The 17,181-nt window shown below is 32.4% G+C and overlaps 1 pseudogene; it reads right to left on the minus strand.

Annotated features, from left to right (window-relative positions):
- Nucleotides 1-340: 340 nt before the first annotated feature.
- LOC120203819 lies at nt 341-2,169 on the minus strand (annotated as a pseudogene).
- Nucleotides 2,170-17,181: the final 15,012 nt, after the last annotated feature.

Consider the following 17,181-nt stretch of genomic DNA (forward strand, 5'->3'; position numbering starts at 1 on the left):
TAAAAAAAAAGTAAACATCTAAATAAATAAAAATAATAATTATACTTTTTTTAAATCAGACCTTTATAATACGAAAGTTCAGGTATTGTTCAGTCCCATAATTCCACGTAATAAAATTAGTTTCGAGCTTCGACTCTAAATTATTCAGAATTCAATGTAGCTTTTGGATGCCAAAACTGCTATTTACGAAGCTAAAAAATTCACATGGTACTGCTCTGCAGGTTTATGAAAGATTGAGAGAGTCCCAACGCGTGATCATTGTTTGTCATCTCAGAATCATTTCACTGCATTCCATTAAATTGCATCGTCTACTTTTTCCCCCAGTTAAAATCCGTTACGGGAACAGCTTACAAACCCCAAGTAAAGAAAAAACTCAACATGCAGATAAAAGAACGAAGAGATTCAAGTGCTAAAGACCCACCATTCTCAGCTTTATTTTCTTTGCTGAATGAAGTTTGTTTTATAATCATTCTCCCCCTTCCTCTTCTGTTGTGGCCGACGACATGTAACTCATAGCCAGCGAGGTTTATCAGCCGGAACCATTGCCATTGATGTTAAGAATTTATTCTTACAAGCTTGACAAGTGATTTGCATGATCGTTGACTTCAGCTTCTTTGTCGACTGATCTTTCAACATTTGAGCTCTCTCCAGTTCAGTTCGAGCTTGTTGCTTTATCCTCTTAGCACTCGCGAATTCAATCTCGGCCATCTCCATCTCCCGTTTCGCTTCTTGTCGACCCTTTTCGGCGTAGGCTCTCTCCGCCATGGCTAGCTTCAGCTGCTCGCTCGCAAACTCCTTCACCTAGTGGCTTCTTCCTCCAATAGTGCTGCTTCACTATCATTCCAATTGTTCGCTCGGTACTCATTCATTCGAGTTTGATCCAATGGATAGCTTTAATGAGTCGAGCAATTCTCATCTATGTTCCGCCGTAAGTGAGTGCTCGATGACGGCAGAAGCTGAAGTTCAAGAGCCCGACTTGATTCCGGTATGAGCAACGGCGATAAGCTAAAGCTTGCATCGAGTGACGGAGTGGCGGTTGAAGCTGATCGAGCCTGGAATTGAGGTTGAACTCGTCGAACAGTGCAAATATCTTGGTGTTCGATGAAAGTCTCCACCCTGAAACCACAGAGAACAAAAGGAATGATTTCATGGTGTTTTTAGAAATATGTTATATATATACAATTATATGAATTATCTAGTCTAAATACTAAATTAAACAAAAGAAATGAACTGGGGTCGGGGGTATTTGTGTGTTCGCAAATTGAAACATTGAGGTCACTTTGAACTGTAGTAGATGTAATCATTTCTTGGATTTTTGAATAATTTATGTATGTTTTAGTACTATCAAGAGAGGATTGTAAGGAAAATAAAATAAAACCAACAAACAATCATAGAAAAATACTTAAACAGTATAAAACTTTTGAAAAAAGAGAAAAAATCCAAGAATATGGGTTTTGAGCTTCTTTCAGGAAAACTTTTATGCGAATTTTTAGGGTTTGATTCAGAAGCTTTTTTTTTTTTGGGTTTGAACTAACCTGGAGAAAACACGGCCACAGTCACAAGAATGGCCTTTGGTGCCACAAGTCTTGAGATGAGCCTTGTAATCGGACTGGACGGCGTAGCCTTTGCAGCACTTACCGCAAACCCTGCTTGTTATCGCTGTGCTTCCTTCTAAAATGTTTCTTTATACCGACCAGATCTCCGAGGGTGGCAAGGGTGGTGGTGCAAACAGCTCGGCTCCGGGCAAACGAACACCTTCTTCTTCACCGTATCTTGATTATCCGGCCTTTTCAACAACTTCCACGCACCTTGTGCCTTCTCCGATGCATTTGAAGGTTCTGGTCTCGTTGGAACCCTTGGTTGCAGATCTCACACACATACCTGTCGGATTCCAGCAGTGTTCTTGGTGATATGAAACCACTTCTGCTTCTGGATCTAATATTAAAAAATCAAAGGGAAAAAGAAAAAGTGTATTACTTATAATTTATAAACACACACATACATAAAAACATATATATGTATGTGTTAAAGATTTAGTTTACTATATATATACCGGGGTGCCGGCTGACTTTCTTTTCCTTTCGGGACGCCACCGTTTTCGAAAGAGAAGACTGAGAAGATGAGAGGAGGAGGATGGAAGTGCAGAACAGTAGCTGATTTTTCCAACATAATATTGCTTGCTTGCTGTTGATGTTCGATCCTTTTAATGGAATAGTTATGGATTATATATTGGTAAATTGGATTTGAAGTTCAGAGAACAAATCAATTGATATTTTGGCTTCAGCTTTACTGATAACAGCCGAGAAAGGAAGAAGAAGAAGAAGAAGAAGAAAACTATTGATTTCTGCTATCAGCTTTCTCAAAAGTTTTCTTTTTGTTTGTTGTTTCATTGATTGAACCGGGTAAGGTTGAGGCGTCTATTGTCCAATAAATCTGATAAATTTTGTTTAAAATTTTAAAATATTTATCTTCATATTAAGTATAAATATCCAACAAAAATGAAAAATTATTAAATGAACACGATTTACTATGTGATTCGTAATCCTAACCAATAAAATATATTCATCTTATTTTTTTAAGGTGAATCTTCACTTATTTCCTTTGTATAAATTATTAAATAACATAGTGAACTGAATATATGTAATAATTTCTCAAACAAAATCATATATTTTACCTTTAAAATATACTTTACCTTATTTTCAACTTGTGGTTAATTTTCAAATTTAATATTTATATTCAAAATTTATGATTACTTTTTTAAAAAATCCATGTTGAGAGAATAACATATTTTATCATTATATTTAACGCTTATTAATATAAATATGAATCAAACGATATCGGTAGAAAGTTGTCGCAACCGTCTTTTGGTTAGGCCTCGGAATTGGGTTTCGACTTGAAAAATGTGGATTGGGAGTCGCCACCGATCATTTATTTAAAACAAATGGGTTGATCGGATACCTTATTTCTTACCTGATATGCGTCTTTCCAAAGATGTGTCGGGTTCGGGAGTCGGTTACGGTCAAGGAAGGATTAGCATCCTTGAACCGCCCTTTCAGTACTACGTAATTTCCAGTTGTCTTTGATTAAGAAAATTGCAAGTTAAATTAAAATGTAAAATTTGATCCGAATTACTTACCCTTAATGAGTTTACGGAAATACCCTTAAAAAATTAAAATAAGATGTTAAAAGAAAAAAAATAAAAAAAAAAATAACAAAACTAAAGAGTAAACAAAGGAAATAATGAAACCAATAATAAACATAAAATAATGGATGAACAAATAAAAAAATGAAATTGAATAAAATAAAATAAATGAAGAAAAATATATATATATATAAAAAAGAATAAAAAGGTAAAGGTTTAAAAAAAAAAAATAAAAAAAAAAAAACTAAATAAAAATACATAATAAATAAAAATAAATAAAAAAAAATAAAAATGTATGTATAATATAAAATACTAAATAGTAACAATAATAATAAATAAATGAAAAATAATATACATATAATATAACTAAAAAATATAGATATAAAATAAAAATGAAAAATAAATATATATATAACGTAGGAAAATATAGTAAAAAACATAGTAAAATAGAAAAAATATAATAAGATATATAATAATATAAAATAATATAGAAAAAGAAAATATAAAAAAAAAAAAAAAATAAAATATAAATAAATAAAATATATATATATATATATATATATATATATATTATATACATATAAATAAGGGTTAAATTAAATAAAAAATGAATTAGGGGTCAAAATTAAAGTCAATCGAAGAAAAAAACGAAAAACACGCGGATCCACACGATCCGTTTATAAAAATCCGAATATTTTTAAAAACAAAAGCCTCGGGATTAGTTCTACAAAAATAGATCTCGAAAACGCCCCCGTTAATCGGCCAAAACACTTCTCTCAGCTTTCTTTCGAATCAAAACACAGGGTAAGGAAAATAACATGCGAAGGTATGAATTTTACCTTTCAAAATATAAATGCTTCGAAAAATGGCTACGAGTTGCTTGTAATTTTTTGCTTAGTATTTCGTATATCCTTCTCCGAATGTGTTACAATAGTGAGTTACAATGACTATTTATAATGCTTGTGAATCATATCTTTAGGAATTTAAATAATAGTAGAACTCTATCCTATTTTTAGGAGTTTGAATCCTAGCAAAATTATATCCTATTTTTAGGAGTATGAATCCTAGTATGACGAAAAGGTGTATTGACAGTTGCCCCTCTTTGCCCATAGTCGTGTAACGGGGATAGGCAAAGATTAAAAGACACACTTTTCGTTCAGTGGAGTTGAAAATAGACTCTGATGTTTCAATAACTCCCTGTCGAATTGAGTTACGGATGACTCCTCCATCGTGAAGCCGAGTTCATCTTGAAATGATATGAAATTGAAGCCGTAGTTTAGAATTTGAATCAGCACGTGGCTTCCTGTTGCCCTTCGGTCTTCTTCTCGGTTTAAAGACCTTGGATCGGAATCGAACTTAAAAATCTTCATTGACAGATAGCTTTTTCTTGACTTAAGCTATGCTGCTTGAAAATGGTTGCTTGTCACTTAGGCGCGGCTAACCCAGGTCCTCTTCTCGAATTGAAAACCTCGACTGCAACCGGAAAGTAGTGCGATTGATGTGTCATCGAGCTGAATGGAATCGAACTCGACAATTTTGATGGCAGATAACCCTTCTAGCCTTGAGTTATAGTGTAAATGATGTGCCTTGGAGCTGAGCGTAGTCGAACTCGAAGGTCTTTGTTGACATATACTCCCTTTTTGAGTTGGATATCCTTCGTCGTGAAGTTGAAATCCAATCTAAAGATGGATGATGCTTGTGTGCAAGATTCCCTTCGTCGTGAAGTTGAGCCTGAAATTGGATATCCTTCGTCGTGAAGTTGAAATCCAAGTAAGTAGCATTGTTCAGAGTCCAATATCCTCCGTCGTGAAGTTGAAATTGAATCTGAATGAAATTTTGTTGACAAGCAGCGGTCCCTTCGTCGTGAAGTTGAACTTGCGTTGTCTGGAGTCCAATATCCTTCGTTGTGAAGTTGAAATTGGCTCTGAGATTGGGAAGTTGTTGTTGACAAGCAGCGGTCCCTTCGTCGTGAAGTTGAACTTGCATTGTCTGGTCCAATATCCTCGTTGTGAGTTGAAATTGGCTCTGCGATTGGGAAGTTGTTGTTGACAAGCAGCGGTCCCTTCGTCGTGAAGTTGAACTTGCGTTGTCTGAAGTCCATATCCTTCGTTGTGAAGTTGAAATTGGCTCTGAAATTGAGAAGTTGTTGTTGACAAGCAGCGGTCCCTTCGTCGTGAAGTTGAACTTGTGTTGTCTCGAGTACCACGATATCCTCCGTCGTGGAGTTGAAATCGCGGATGGCCCCTTCGTTGTGAAGTTGAGCCTTGACTTGAATATCCTTCGTCGTGAAGTTGAAATCCAAGTATTGTATGTTGCGGGTGGACACAATTTCCTTCGCCGTGAAGTTGAAACCGTAGAGACCCCTTTATTGTGAAGTTTGGCTTCGAGCTAGATATCCTTCGTCGTGAAGTTGAAATCCACTCTCGTGCAAATTGTGTCGCTTTGAGTTCAATATCCTTCGCCGCGAAGTTGAAATTGACTCTAGCTAAAACCTGAAAAAGTTATGCATATATGTGATGCTATGGATGCAATGCTCTTAGGTGTGCCTAAAATGCATATGCAACATATGTTATCTTGGGGCTCTGGAGAGAAATCTCGATCTCCAGTTTCCTGTCTGGAAACTTGATTCTTTAATCTTCAAATTTTGATCCCTGATCTTGAATTCTTCAAATGTTCAAATCTGATGTGCACATTCTATTTTTGATTTGAGAAATGCTTCTCGACCATCTCAAGTATGTGCCTGAGCTGAGTGTAACGGTTCAGATGATGCTTTAAGAGAAGTTGTCTTGAAGAGATAGAATTCGTTTCAAGGGAAATGATCTCAAAGATATATGTTGTTTCATGAGAAACGGTCTCAAGGAAACAAAATTATGTTTTAAGGGAAAAAATGAAGATTTTGTGTTTCAAGAGTAACTGTCTCAAGGGAGACGAAATTTGTTTTAGGGGAAATAAATTCAAAGATTTTGTTTCAAGGGAAACTGTCTCAAGATAGACGAAATTTGTTTCAAGAGAAACTGTCTCAAGAGAGACAAAACTTAGTTCCAAAAGAAACTGTCTCAAAGGAGACGAAATTTGTTTCAAAGAAAACATATTCAAATATTTTGTTTCAAGGGAAACTGTCTCAAGAGAGACAAATTTATTTCAAGAGAAACTGTCTCAAGAGACAAATTTTGTTTCAAGGGAAACTATCTCAAGAGACGAAATTTATTTCAAGGGAAATGTTTTCAATGTTTATGTTTCAAGAGAAACTGTCTCAAGAGAGACAAATCTTGTTTTAAGAAAAACAATCATGAGTGAAATAAATCTTCTTTCGAGTAAAACAATCCCAAGTGAGACAAAGTCTGTTTTAAAAAAGCAATCTCAAATGAGATAATCATCTGCATTAAATGACACTGTCTCAAGCGAGACAAAATTTATATTTGAAATGTCGAATCTGAAAATGAATGTCGATCTTTCTATCTGTCGAGTTGGTTGAAGTGTAGCTTCTTGCTGCTGATTAAACACCGACATCAATCTGTAAAGGTGCTTTTGAATCGAGTATCCTTCGTCTTGAAGTCGAACTTGACTCTAAAGCTGTAAAAAATATGTACGTGGAAAGAAATGATAGATATGATGCTCTAAAATGTATGCATAAGATGCATGTAACATGAATTGGTTATTTTTATCTCCTGAAAAGGTCTGATAATTTGTATTAGGATGTTGAATCCCCAAATATGCCCCAATATCAAAAATACCCCAATATTGATGTTGAATCTTCAAAGATGCCCCAAATGTTCCTCATTTCTTGCTTCATCATTGATTCTAAGCACGAGCTTTATGTCTAAGAGTCACATGTCATTTACCAAGATCCACTCTAGAGAGACTGTCTTGTTTGAAAAAAAATGTTTTTCTTTCTCTTTTATTTTCAAAGTTCTGAAAATATCAATTAAAAGAGTTTTGAAAGATTTTGATCCAAAGTTTTGAAATATTGTCACTTTCACGGTTTTACAATTGAGACAAATCATAAAACTAGAGTTCATCGGATATCAAAGAATTAATTACAATGTTAATCCTTCAATAAATTATAGCTATTGACATGTGCCAAGATCAAAGCTATTTTGGGAAATGGTCAAGCAAAGAAAGGATAAAAAGTCTCAGGTTTTTGTTTTGGTCAAAGGTTTGGCATTTTTGTTCATTTGATGCTAAATGGGTTGACATTTGATGCTCAAAGGTTTGATGGGGTAGCTTGCATGCTCATCTACTAGAAGTGTTCTCCGACTCCAAGCGTTTATGGTCACACTCGGATTGTGTGATGCCTTATCGAGGAATTTGTGTGATCGCCTCAGTTGCACAATTTTTATATTCGAGCCGCCTTTCAGTTTTCAACTCGAACACTCCTTTGGTTTCAAGACGTTATTCAGGATTTACGTCTTGAACCCCCCTTTGTTATTTTTCTCTATCATACATTAATTACATTGTTTTTTGCAAACAAAGATTAATCCTGATGGGCGGATGAAATCTGAAGATAGTCTCTCCTGTTTAGAAATCCATGTATGATTAGAAAGGACTTTTAAGGCACGTAATGTAGGCTAGGGTTCATGGTTATGAAAGAAAAGGATAAATAGGCCCAAACAAGTGTTTCAGGGTGTTGAACCAAGGATCAATTCATTCTGATGCCTTTAATCTTGTCTTGCTCAAAATGTCTCTTTCTCTTGATGCTCTATGATCTTCGAGTGAAGTGATTCGGGAATGATTGTGCTTGATCAATCTCGTAGTTTGAAGCTTGATGTGCCATTTGTCTTTAGGGAATCTTTGCATGTGTTTTTTATCCCTTTTTCTTTTTTCTTTTTGTTATTTTTTGCTTTTTTTTTTGCTTTTTTTTCTTTTTGCCCTTTTTATTCTGATTAAATATTTGCACTTGGCATCTGGTTCACCTTTTGGTAACTCCTTTGGATTGATGTCTTCACTCATGTGAGCAGATTTCTTCCACATTGCCCCCCAGTGGGAGGTGATCCTTGGTTAGGGTTGAATCAGAAGAAAATACTATAGGCTCAAAAGGGGACACAAGGGATATATATTTTCTCCTGTTGTGAAGGGATAAAGAAAGAAGCCGTTCATCATTTCATACATGGAAGTCCTCACAGAAAATGTATCCCCAGGGGGATAGATTTTCAGGATTAATTCTATTCACAGAAAACAGTGTAATTAACGCGTGATAGAATTATTTCGGATGAATTCTTCTTTTTCCCCAGATGTCTCAATGTTCAAGCTCCCCGCAAGATGCCCCAAGTTGTGTCTTTAGAATAAAGCTCATGTTCAGATGAACAACTCAATGCCTTGGGTTAAAATGTCAATTTGAGTCTAAAAAGGCAGTGGTGTGATCTTATTGACTCAAAGAAAAGTATGGTGTATCAAAAAGATAAAGGCAATGTTCAAGAATTTCAAAGGGAGGTAATGTCAAAATTTGGTCTTTTTGGTAATGACCATGAGTTATTTTGGGCAAGACTCAAGGTATTTTATTCTGGGGTTTTGAGACAGGATAAGAAATGTCTAATCTTGTCATATGTCAAAAATCTATAATTCTTGAAGAATTAAACGAATCCTTAATTCATTTAATATTCGAAGAACTAAAGATTAAAACTCGTTCAATTGCTCCACCTTAGAAAGTAGCATAAATTCAATCGTTTAACAGATTAAGCAAACATGAAGATCAGAGACGTGTTCAAACAAAACAATCCTCTAAGTGCAAATGGTATATGTCATGTCCCCTTCTTTGGTTTTTTATGCCCCTGAATCCATCAGGTTTTGGATCTTGCGCTTCAATGCCTTATAGTTCTCAGAGGAATGTTTGGGGCTTCTTATGTGGTAACAGCTAACAGCTTCAACATCGTAGTCCTTAGTATACGAGGATTCTTTCTTAGATCATCATGGCCGCTTTGTCCTATCATCAGCTAATTAGGCTCTTTAATGTTACAATCTTGCTTCCATGTGGTTAAATTCGCTTCATCGAGTCCTTCATGACTTAATTTCATGTTTGTGAAAATGCTTAAAATTGTAGATGAAAATGCAAAAAGGCAAAAATGCAAAATGCAAGAATGCATGAAATGTTCGAGGCATTGATCCAGAAAAGTGTCCATTATTATAATATCCTTATTCAGACAAAAATGTTTTATCTTGTAAGAGATATAAAAACAATAAAAGGTATGTTCGGACTAAATCTTCTAGACATCCATCCGAGACACTTTCTTCCATGACTCTGCTTCTTTGATCATCTTCTTATAACTGTCACTGTGATACATAAACTCTGATATAGATAATCCATATGTTGCTGGGACAAACTGATGTGCCCCATACTGTCTAAGTGCCAACAACGGAGCATACCCACTGCACCTCAAGTCCAAATAGGGTCATAGTGTCAGAATTCCCACACTTGAAAAGAACATCACTGAGGAACACCAGGGGGTTCTCCAGGTAATATCCTGGTCCTGAAGATGAGTGAAGACTTTCATCCATTTCTCTTTTAAAGCGCCTTCATGTCATGTCATGGTGATGAACTCTCAAAGGTGAATACGTAGTGCTAAATCTACAGTAGCAACCCCATTAGTCTTCCAGAATGGATGTGAATCCAGACTTGAAGGAACTGAACACATCCAATGAATCTACCTCCGCCAGCTCTTCGGTAATGGTTGAGAGACCAAAGGTCTCGGCTGAGATGGTCGGTGCTGGGTTGACTCGTTCGGAAGTTGCTCAAATAGTTCCACCACGGCTGCGTCAATGCATCCCAAAACCTTTGGAAAGATGATCAAGCCATCCAGACCTAGTGCAAAAGGTCTATAGTCTTCCATTCATCAGGGTGGTCCTTCATTAGTTCCCTTATGTGGATCCATTCAATTCCTTCCCGTTACCTTTGTTTCGGAGTCGGTCAGTCACCCATTTTTCATCAACCCCTGCAATCTTAGCCAGCCCGTCTTGAAAGGCTCACTCTTGATGTGTTTGATGTAGGCTCGCTCCAGTTTAATGCTTTCACAGTGCAATAGTGTAGTATCTCCTCGATGGTAGGTACCATGTCCTCCTGGTTAAAAGTGAAGCAACTGTATCCCAGGTTCCAAAATTGAACCAAGACTCTGATTAAGGGCTCATCGTCTTAACATGAGCAAATACAATGTCACCATACCGCTGACTGAACTTCTGTTTCCGATCATTCTTCCAACTATCTCAGATGTCTCGAAGTTCTTTGCACATTATTCTGTTTTAGGCTGATATAGGCGTAGCTAACCAGCTCTGACACATAGCTTCCTTGAAGACTGACTCCCTTTTTCTTCTGAGTCTTCTCAGACCATAGTCGTACCTCGGGTTTTTTAATCTCTTGTATTACAACACCTTTGTCCATGGATTCAGATTATTCGAATTTTAACAAACACGTTTTAGTGGATCAATGACATCTTTTATGATGCAAGTGATGAAATAAATAAAATAATAAAAGAAAGATGAAAAGTTAGTGAGGTGAAAAAAATAATAAAAAACGATCATAAAAATGAAAGTCCTACCCCACATGATATCTACCCCACATGCTTATTATTCCTACCCGGACATGATCTCTATCCCGCATGCTACTTTCAAACAATCCTAACCGCATATTTGTCTAGTTCGCATGCTTTAACAGAAACTAAAGCATGAAACAAAGCAGCCTAGGTTTGGAATAAGGTTTTGGGGTGGGCTCTAATTCTCCATGGTCTCCCGGTTTAGGTGCTAAAAAATGGTACCCGAGTTCTCCTTGCTTGTGCCCCCTTGGGCTTGCCAGACCCTTAGTCCTAAACCCATCACAGGCTTATGTGGACTAAGTTAAACTCGAGAGGAAACATTCCCTTATGCCCATACGGAGAATAAATTCACACGAAGCATAAGGTATATGAATCCCGAAGGTTACTTGCTAGGCCCTACGGAGAATAAATTCACACGAAGGCTCGCTTTCACCCCCACTTAAATAGGGTTCGGAGCTCGGGTATAGAGCCTTTAGATGAAAATCTTTAAGGCTGAAATCATTAAAAAACGGTCAGTACAACTATTTACTTCGAAAATATAATCAAAGTAAGCAATAAGGATCGAAATGTTACCTTAAAATTTAAACTTACCCTTTTCATTAAAAACACTGGAAATTACCTTAGCCTGACTCACTTACGGTCCCCAGCGGAGTCGCCAAGCTGTCGCAACCGTCTTTCGGTTAGGCCCCGGAATTGGGTTTCGACTTGAAAAATGTGGATTGGGAGTCGCCACCGATCATTTATTTAAAACAAATGGGTTGATCGGATACCCTATTTCTTACCTGATATGCGTCTTTCCAAAGATGTGTCGGGTTCGGGAGTCGGTTACGGTCAAGGAAGGATTAGCACCCTTGAACCGCCCTTTCGGTACTACGTAATTTTCAGTTGTCTTTGATTAAGAAAATTGCAAGTAAATTAAAGGTAAAATTGATCCGAATTACTTACCCTTAATGAGTTTACGGAAATACCCTTAAAAATTAAATAAGATGTTAAAAGAAAATAATAATAAAGAAATAACAAAACTAAAGAGTAAACAAAAGAATAAATGAAACCAATATAATAAACATAAATAATTGGATGAAACAAATAAAAATGAAATTGAATAAATAAAATAAATGAAGAAAAAAATATATATACAAAAAAGAATAAAAAAGGTAAAGTGTTTTTTAAAAAGAAAAATAATAAGAAACAGAGAAACTAAAACACATAATGAAAATAAATAAATAGTATAATAAAATAAAAAATAAAAAAATATAAAAATATAAAAATGTATGTATAATATAATAAAATACTAAATAGTAACAATAATAATAAATAAATGAAAATAATATACATATAATATTAACTAAAAATAGTAATCATAGAAATATAAAATAAATGAAGTAGAATATATATATATATATACGTTAGGAAAATATAAAAAAACATAGTAAATAAGTAACATAGATAAAAAAATATATATATATATATATATATATAATAATAGAAAATAAATATAACGCAAAGAAAAATGAAAAAATAATAATAAATAAATAAAATATAATAATATATATATATATATATATATATATATATATTTATACATATAAATATAAGGGTTAAATTAAATAAAAAATGAATTAGGGGTCAAAATTAAAAGTCAATCGAAGAAAAAAAAACGACAAAACACGCGGATCCACACGATCCGTTTATAAAATCCGAATAGTTTTTAAAAATACAAGCCTCGGGGATTAGATCTACAAAAATAGATCTCGAAACGCCCCGATACGAGTTGCTTTAAATAGTTCTTACAATTTCGTATATCCTTCTCCGTGTGAATAGTGAGTTACAATGACTATTTATAAGCTTGTGAATCATATCATTAGGAATTTAAATAATAGTAGAACTCTATCCTATTTTTAGGAGTTTGAATCCTAGCAAAATTATATCCTATTTTTAGGAGTATGAATCCTAGTAGGACGAAAAGGTGTATTGACAAAAGTAAATTGTTATTATTCATTGACATCACAGGTTTGAGCACAAGAAATGTCAGGAATATGAGCGTTCAATGTCAGATGGTTAAATTATCTTAGAATATATACCTTGTATTTATAACCATAAATTAATAATAAAAACACTTATTAATAAAAAATAAATTTATATCATTATTTAATAAAAATATAATATTTATATTGATAATATAATTTGTATATTTCTAAATTGGTGGCATACTATAGTTCACAATTATATTATATAAGTGTATCAAATATAAATTTAATGAAAAGGATTTAATTATTGAAAATTGATCATTTTTATTTATTCATATTTTTTATTTCAATTTTTTTATGTAATGATACCGATTTTGATAAACAGTGACATTTGAACAGAAAAAAACATCCCGACAACAAACTTTATTAACCATATCATACAATAATTTGCATGAATCTACATATTTTATATACTCCTTTTATCTCAATTGTTTCATCATTTTTGTATTTTTAAATTATTCCATTTAGAATATCAATTTTAAAAAATAATAATATTTATATTTCTGGTTTATTCATTGATCTTAAAAAAGATTTAACTTTTTAAGATAAATTTCGTCATTAATTTTTTTTACAATATTTTACTTGCTAAGACTATGTGTATAGTTAATAAGTGACAAAATAATTAGAAGGGAAATATATGATTTGTTTAATATAAAAATACTTAAATTATATATCTTTTTTAATTTAGGTGTCAAACTTTTTTCCAATCAATCTAAGTGTCTAATGTTATAAATGTTAGCATTTTAAGTATTTCGATTGTAACAACGGTTAAAAAAATTCTAGTTAGTAGCACATGTCACATTTATGTAATTTTTAAATTTTTATTTAAAATAAAAAACTAAAATTAAATTAAAAAAAAAACTCAAAATTTTCTCAAATCTTAAAAAAACCCAAAACTTTGAAAACTCTTATTCAATCCCTATACCCACACCGACCACTGCCTTTTGCCTCAGTTTCCATCGACCAACCTCCACTCAATTGTATTCCACTTGACGAACACCACCAAAACAAGATTCTACGAATGTTAAACCTGATGAACAACAAAGCAACAAATCGTGACACCCGACGAACTCAATGGGCATCTTAACAGTAAGGGTGACGACAACAGATAAAGAAGATGGTAAGGGCGACGACAGTGGCCATGACCGACAAAGGATATGATAAGACTTTAAGGATTTATGGGTGATTTTTGGGATTTAGGGTTTTGTAATTTTAGAGAATTAGGGTTTTTAAATATAATAATATTTTAAGTTTTTTTTAATTTAACATTTTCAAAATTAACTGAATGTCACACGTGTCACTTAACAAAAAATTTAGTGTCCATTACAGCTGAGGCACTTAAAATGATAACGTTTGGAATACAAAATACCTAGATTGACAGAAAAATTAAGCACCTAAATGTGAAAAGAAGAATAATTTGGGCAACCTTTTGTATTAAGCCTATATAATTATATATGCACTTCATGTCACACATCTCTTGCGCGTGACCTCACCCTTTCATCATTGATATTTTTTATATTAGAGTCGATTTGTTTCACTTTTTTCATTTTTAATGTTTAATTGGCGGGAAATAGATTAGTTAATGTAATTTATTTTCTTGATAATAATAATTTTTTTATTTTTTGAAAAAAGATTTACAATCTAATTTTTTGTAAGTCGTTTTTTAAAATTTCATTTCAAATCATAAATATTCAAAATAATATTATTTTATGAATTAATATTAATATAATTTTAATATCCTCTTAATAAAAATATATAATTTATTATTATTCCTTTCATTAATTAACTTTCAATACATTGATCATCACCATTTAAATATGTAAAACTCATTCATTAAATATGGAAATTAAGTTGTGATTGGTGATTAAACAAGTATCAAATAATAATGAATAAAACAATAATGAAAGAGAGTCAAACTCCAAACACTAAGGACAACCTTTATCAGATTTCCTTAGTTGGATTATTTGATTACTAAAATAATATTATAACTTAAACCAGATTTGTATTAATTTTATCTCACTTTTATGATACAACATTCATCTTAAAAAAATAGAAATATATCAAATTTTATATAACATATATAATGGAAGGACGGCGTCATAGTAAATTGATAAAATCAAATTAATTTAAATAATTAATATATATATATATATATAAAGTTCAAACTTGTTGAAAATCATGATCCAACTATTTTTTAACAACACTATACTCATTAAGCTTTCGACATTCAACCAAAATTAAACTTAAATGAAAAAAATTCAATTCAGATGTACATATTACGGTTTCTATGTTAATTTTGTGGGACAATACTCGTATGATGATCATATTAAATAAGATAAAATTTATTTTAAAACAATGATTATTTAAAACACAATAATTATCTTTTATAAAACATATTTTACAATAATATATTCAACGAAAATCCTTTAAGAATTAAGACCAACCGATTCAAAGTTAATTAACCTAATGTATTGAAATTAGTTAATTAACCTAATGTATTGAAAATTTTCAAAATTCAACTATCTGTTAATCCAGTTCAAAATTTCATTAATGAATTTTGAATAAATCGATTCGATTGGTTAATCGAACAAACCGAGCATACACCCCTACCAATGAGGGTAATATTAGTCACTTTCAAATTGGTTTGGAAGAACATAATCAGTTGTGGAAGAAATTTTTACTTATTATTAGTAGTTTAGGGTTGAAATTGGGTATGGGCTTCATGATTGAATCCCTCCCCAGCTTTCAAAATTTAAAGTAAACATTTGGCATTCCCTCATCATAACTCTTTTCTTCAATAAAGTAATAAAAAAAAGGAATCTTAATTATTGCCTTTTTTTTTGCTTGTAATCAATACCTCTATATTTCTCTTGTTTTCAAGCTCTTTTTCTTAATAATTCATTGTTCTCTTTAGAAAAAAAAGAAGATAAACTATATTCTAAACATCTAACTTTCAATGTATTTATGTTTTAATCACTTAACGCTTAAAATCTTCAAAATTAATTATTATATTTGTGAATTTCATTCATTTTGATCATTCGGTTGCTAAGTGTTTCGGTGACTAAAACGAGTGCAATTTGGAAGTCTAGAGATAAAATTATAAATATTAAAAATTGAATGGCCATAATAGAAACAGACGAAAAGTAAGGTGACTAAATGTATAATTTACTAAAATATTAATGAGTCCGAAAAGGTGTTGTGATTTTGTATATTAAAATTTAAAAATATTGTAGATCAAGAAACAATTAAAATTGTCTTTAAATGGAAAATAACTTTATCCCGAAAATTATTTTAGTAAAAAAAATAATATAAAAATTTCAATATTTAAAACAAGGTATCTACTTATTAATTAAATGTTATTTTCGTGGGATGATATATTAAATCTTTTAAATAAGATTTAAAGTTTAAACATCATTATCGTGAATAGAGTAAATTGAGTTAGGATAATTGTCGTATAATATGTTTCTATAATACTTGATTTAAATTAATTTATCAATGAACTAATTATCAATGATTTATATAAAAAAAATATGATATATATATATATATTTATTTATTTATCAATGACTTTAGTTTTCTCTTGAAGGAGGATATAAACTTGTATGAATAAAGATGATAAGGAGACAAATTGATATGATGATTTTTTTATCAGTTCAATCTTATCATGATTTTATTATAATAAAATCTGATTCCGAATTGACTTAAATTTTAGTATAGCTTGCTCAACGGTTGGTGAAATTAAATATCCAAATCTTCTTTGATTTCTCTTAATACCCTATTACTAACATAACATCCAAAACATAAATATATTAAGTGATTTCAGTGGTTAAAAAGAATATAGTTATCTCTTTAGATTTTGGGTTTAGATAATTGTGTCTGTAGATTATGTATGTGTTGTCAATGATTAAAAAAAATTACGGACATATATTATATGATAATAATCCGAATTTAAAAGAAAACATCAAAAAACATGAACTTCAATGATCTCATGATGAGAAAGGGAAGAAGGTTCTTTATTGCGTACCCAGGAACCTGAAGCCTTTTGTCTGCTTTAGTTTTGTTTGGTATCCAAAGATTTGGCATCTTCGAAGGGACAGTGGAATAAGACGTAAATTTGAGTAATTACTATTCAAGGAATAGTAAAACATGAATTTACCACATCATAATAATAATTGCAGTTCGTATAATCCATCAAATAGAGAGGACGGTGACAAGTTGTTTGATGGGAAGTGTCAGGTTTCTGAAAAAGCAAACGTGCCTTTGGGTAATTTGTGAGTACATGAAAAACCAAGTTACCTAAAAAGACTTGGGGGGGGGGGGGAATCTAAACCAAAGATTTAAAGTAAAAAAGAAATGGGTAAAGTGAGACAAAAAGACGTTCGGAATTCAACTCGGTTTCCCAGAAAGTCTATAGAAAGTACTTTCTTAGAAAGTTTTTGGTCTTCCTCGGAGACATATATACCTATATCTATGGCTTTTCCACACCATCGGT

The sequence above is a fragment of the Hibiscus syriacus genome, unplaced genomic scaffold (genome assembly GCF_006381635.1).
Source record: "Hibiscus syriacus cultivar Baekdansim isolate YM2019G1 unplaced genomic scaffold, ASM638163v2 tig00010263_pilon, whole genome shotgun sequence".
NCBI classification, from domain to species: Eukaryota; Viridiplantae; Streptophyta; class Magnoliopsida; order Malvales; family Malvaceae; genus Hibiscus; species Hibiscus syriacus.